Below are 5,402 nucleotides of genomic sequence, written 5' to 3' on the forward strand. Positions count from 1 at the left end.
TCCATCCATCCATCATCTCATCCATCATCCACCATCATCCCCATATCATCATCCACCATCATCCATCATCCGTCCATCCATCCATCTCATCATCCATCATCCATCCATCATCCATCCATCCATCCATCCATCCATCACATCCATCCATCATCCATCCATCCATCCATCCATATCCATCACCATCATCCATCATCATCATCCATCCATCCATCCATCCATCCATCATCCATCCATCATCCATCATCCATCCCATCATCCATCCATCCATCCATCATCCATCCATCCATCATCATCCATCCATCATCCATCCATCATCATCATCCATCCTCCATCATCCATCATCCATCCATCCCATCCATCCATCCATCCATCATATCCATCCATCATCCATCCATCCATCCATCATCCTCATCCATCCATGCCATCCATCCATCCATCATCATCCATCCATCATCCATCACCATCCATCATCCATCATCCATCCCTCCATCCATCCATACCATCCATCCATCATCCATCCATCATCCATCCATCCATCCATCCATCCATCCATCATCCATCCATCCATCCATCATCATCCATCCATCCATCATCCATCCATCATCCATCCATCATCCATCCATCCATCCATCCATCCATCCATCCATCATCCATCCATCCATCCATCCCATCATCCATCATCCATCCATCATCCATCCATCATCCATCCATCCATCATCCATCATCCATCATCCATCCATCCATCCATCCATCCATCCATCATCCATCCATCATCCATCATCCATCCATCATCCATCCATCCATCCATCCATCCATCCATCCATCATCCATCCATCATCATCCATCCATCCATCATCCATCCATCCATCATCCATCATCCATCCATCCATCCCTCCATCCATCATCCATCCATCCATCCATCCATCCATCATCCATCCATCATCCATCCATCCATCCATCCATCCATCCATCCATCCCTCCATCCATCCATCCATCCATCCATCCATCCATCCCATCCATCATCCATCATCCATCCATCCCATCCATCATCATCCATCCATCCATCCATCCATCCATCATCCATCCTTTCTCATCATCCATCCACCCATCATCCATCCATCATCCATCATCCATCATCATCATCCATCACCACATCCTCCATCCATCATCCATCCATCATCCAACATCCATCATCCAACCATCCATCATCCATCCATCCATCCATCCATCCCATCCATCCATCAACCATCCACCCATCCAACCATCCATCCATCCATCCATCATCCACTCCATCATCCATCCATCCCATCATCATCCATCATCCATCATCCATCATCCATCAACCATCCATCCCATCATCCCATCCATCCATCCATCGCATCCAATCCATGCCATCCATTCCATCATGCCATCCACCCATCATCCATCCATCCATCCATCAACCTCATCATGCATCCATTCATCCATCAATCCATCCATCCATCATCCATCCATCCATCCATCATCCATCCATCCATCATCATCCATCATCCATCATCCATCCATCCATCATCCATCCATCCATCCATCCATCCATCCATCCATCATCCATCCCCATCATCCATCCATCCGACCATCATCCATCACCCTGCATCCATCCATCCATCATCCATCCACCATCATCCATCCATTCCATCCATCCTTCCATCCATCCATCCATCCATCTCCATCCATCCATCCATCATCCATCCATCATCCATCCATCCATCAACCATCCATCCATCCATCCATCATCCATCCATCCATCATCCATCATCCATCAACCATACATCCTCCATCCATCCATCATCCATCCATCCATCCATCCATCATCCATCATCCATCCCATCCATCCATCCATCCATCATCCATCCATCCATCATCCGTTTCCATCCATCCATCCATCCATCCATCCATCCATCCATCCAACCCAACCATCCATCCATCCATCCATCCATCATTCACATCATCCATCCACCATCATCCATCCATCCATCCATCCATGCATCCATCATCCATCCATCCATCCCTCCATCCATCCATCCATCCATCCATCCATCCATCCATCCATCATCCATCCATCCATCCATCCATCCTGTTATTTCCAGGTTTGGGAACTTTGGGCATCACAGTGTTTCTGGCTTTAAAGATGCTTTATAAAAACTCCTCCAGCTGTTTGTGTTTTGATTCCATCTCCACATTATATCCAGATGTGAATCTAACAGAGAATCTGAGAGATTTTCTGGACGTCGGCTCAGTGGAGTCATGGTGGAAAATATAGACTGCTTTAGAATCTGTCAGTGACAGACTGAATCCAGATACATGGAGCGCTAAGAAAGAACAAAAGAAAAAAGGGAAGGGAATGAGAAGAAAGAGAGAAAAAGAAGAAAGAACGGAAGAGAAGAGAAGGAAGGGAAAAAACGAAGGAGGAGGGATGGGCATGTTTGCGCAATAGAAAGCTTGGTTGCGCGCGCCCTCAGTTCGGTGCCGGCCGTCCCATCGGCCCCCATGTGCACCTTCCCCGTTTTTGTTTTTCCCATTTTCTCTTCGCCTTCAGCTCCTCGTTTCTCCTCTTCCTTCCCCCTTATCCGCCTATTTGTCCTGGTCCTTCTCTTTCTTTCTCCCCCCGCATTTCACCCGGGTTCCTCCCCTCACTTTCCTATCTACCTCTCTTTTCTTTCTCTTTCCCCCTTCTTGACCACGCCCACCCCATCCCGTCCTCGTGTTCCTCATTCCTTTTGTAGGAATCTCTGGGGCACCTATAACACTCCCCCCCGTGTCCGGGCCTGCTATACCCATCCCCTTTTCCACTCCACCCACCAATCACCCCAATACCATGTGAGAGGTTATTTCACAGTTGGTTATAGTCCCAGTCATACCCCCTGTTTACAACGTCAATATATATATTCTGGAAATCTAACTGAAGAATAAATCTTGTGAAATATTTATGGATATAGGCTACATATTTCCTCACGAAACCAGAAAAAACCTGTTACCTTCCGTGAATATTACAATTAGTAATAAATTCTCAGTCTGCAGATTCCAGTCCGAAGTGAAGCTTGGAGATCCAGAACTCAGAAAGCAGCAAAAAGCCAGCAGTGTTTCTGTTCAGGGGAGATCATCTTTCAGCAGGACAGCTATGAGCAGCGAACTCCTAAAGTCTGGCTTCACTGGAAGCGCTGGAGAAAGAAGCCAGGGTAGAGGGACCCAAAGAACACAGCAAACATGGACAAAGACGACCCTGAAGGCACCATGATAGAGCAGCATCATGCAGGACAGATGACCAGGGGCGGATTTAGGACATTTGGGGCCCTCGGCAAAGACAGGCAGGGGGCCCTTTGAATGGAGAACCCAACATAGAGAACTGTTAATAGAATAGACATCCATTATCTGTTCTAGGTTGTGTCCCTCTCTTCTTGTCCCTTTTCTTCCTGTTTTCCTCTCTATGTTTTGTACTCAGCTGACTTTTCATGCTGTCTCTAAAGGAATGAAAGATTTTTTCCAAGCACTAAGCTCACTTAGCTGATTGCTCCTTCCTGTGTTTCCAAAAAGGCCAAAGTAAATAACCCAGTCCTTCTTTTCACTGTAGACAAGCCATGATCTGCTTCTCTGTTCTCCATTTTTCATTTGGATGAAATAATAGCTGCATGAATCATGACAGCAGACAAGACAGAGGAGAGCAGGAGGCGGGGTTACCAATCTACTCGCTCTGGAGAGCAGAGTTCGCTGCTTTTAGATGTTGTCTCCAAAGTCTCCAGTAGCAGAAAAAAGTCTCTAGATTTGGCGCTAGGAGCTTTTTAGAAATCAAAGTGCTAGAGGGGTCTGAAAAGTGGCTAAATATAGCGACTAAAGCGCTAAGTTGGCAACACTGCTCTTTGCATGGTTTGTTTTCAAATGGTTTGCTGCTGTCTGTTTGGACCTTTCTGAACATGTGCAGCAAATGGACTGATCCAATATGGAGGACACTGAAGGGGGGGGGCTGAGACACACTTAAAGGAATAGTACACCCAAAACATGATTAGCCTTCATTTTCTACTCACCCCCATGCTGAACAACACTCTGGAGTACTTTTTTGATATCTCAAATGCATCTGGAGATCTGGGAGGCTTCTTGCTGTCTGCAGACATTCAAATAATGGAGGTCTATGGCGCCCGAGGCAGAAAGGTCCATAAAAGTCCACAAAAAACGTGTCAATATTCCTCCATACTGCTCGTCCAATGTAATCCAAGTGTCCTGGGTGGGTAGCATCCAGAATTTACTCGAAACGAAGTCATTTAGAATGTTTTTAGAGCATAAACAGTAGTGTATAGGATTTCCTGAAAGCGCGTTCATGAGTCTACGGAAACCGCGGCAGACCAAACCAGATGAAAGTGCGCATTCAGCGTCTGCTCTGCCGATAATGCAAGCATAGAAGAAGAAATGTGCTGTTTACCTGTGCAAAGAAAGAAACAACGAAAGAAAAATGTCTGAGGACTTCAGTGTTGAGGAAGAGCATGAGTTCTTTGCCGAGCTGAATGTGCTGGTTTGGTCTGCCGTCGTGAGCGCGCATGTGCGCGCTTTCAGGAAATCCTATACACTACTGTTTATGCTCTAAAAACATTCTAAATGACTTTGTTTCGAGTAAATTCTGGATGCTACCCACTCAGGACACTTGGAATACATTGGACGAGCAGTATGGAGGAATATTGACACGTTTTTTGTGGACTTTTATGGACCTTTCTGCCTCGGGCGCCATAGACCTCCATTATTTGAATGTCAGCAGACAGCAAGAAGCCTCCCAGATCTCCAGATGCATTTGAGATATCAAAAAAGTACTCCAGAGTGTTGTTCAGCATGGGGGTGAGTAGAAAATGAAGGCTAATCATGTTTTGGGTGTACTATTCCTTTAATATTATCAGCTTCTGAATGGATTTTTATCCAAAACATAATTAATGTGCAGAAATAAGGAATAGTTTTATTAACCATACATGAAAACAGAGTTTTATGGGGCAGTTGCATAATAATGGTAAATAATGATCTTAACCAGGGTAGCTGGTGGGAAGATAAAACATGTTGGAGGCTCCAAAACACCAAACATCAGCTGTGAAACCTTAAATCTCTGCCTTCCAACAGAGTGAAGAACCACATTCTGCTAAAATGTTGCATTTTAAAAGCGATGACCTCCAAACAGTCAGACTGAGCTTGATCTGTGGATCTGCTTCTTCTTCATAACGCAAAGCTGCACTACAGCTTTTAAAGAAAAAACTTTAAAAAGTCGTTTCATCTTCCTGGATGTCATGTAAAGTTAAAATGGGGGGGTAATTAAAGTCTGTGACTGACAGCAGAGCCAAAAGGCGCAGACGCGCTGTGATTGGTCGTAGCGCGCTTTCCAATCCTCTCTTGTT

The sequence above is a fragment of the Cyprinodon tularosa genome, unplaced genomic scaffold (assembly GCF_016077235.1).
Source record: "Cyprinodon tularosa strain WSP-4 unplaced genomic scaffold, ASM1607723v1 ctg599, whole genome shotgun sequence".
NCBI classification, from domain to species: Eukaryota; Metazoa; Chordata; class Actinopteri; order Cyprinodontiformes; family Cyprinodontidae; genus Cyprinodon; species Cyprinodon tularosa.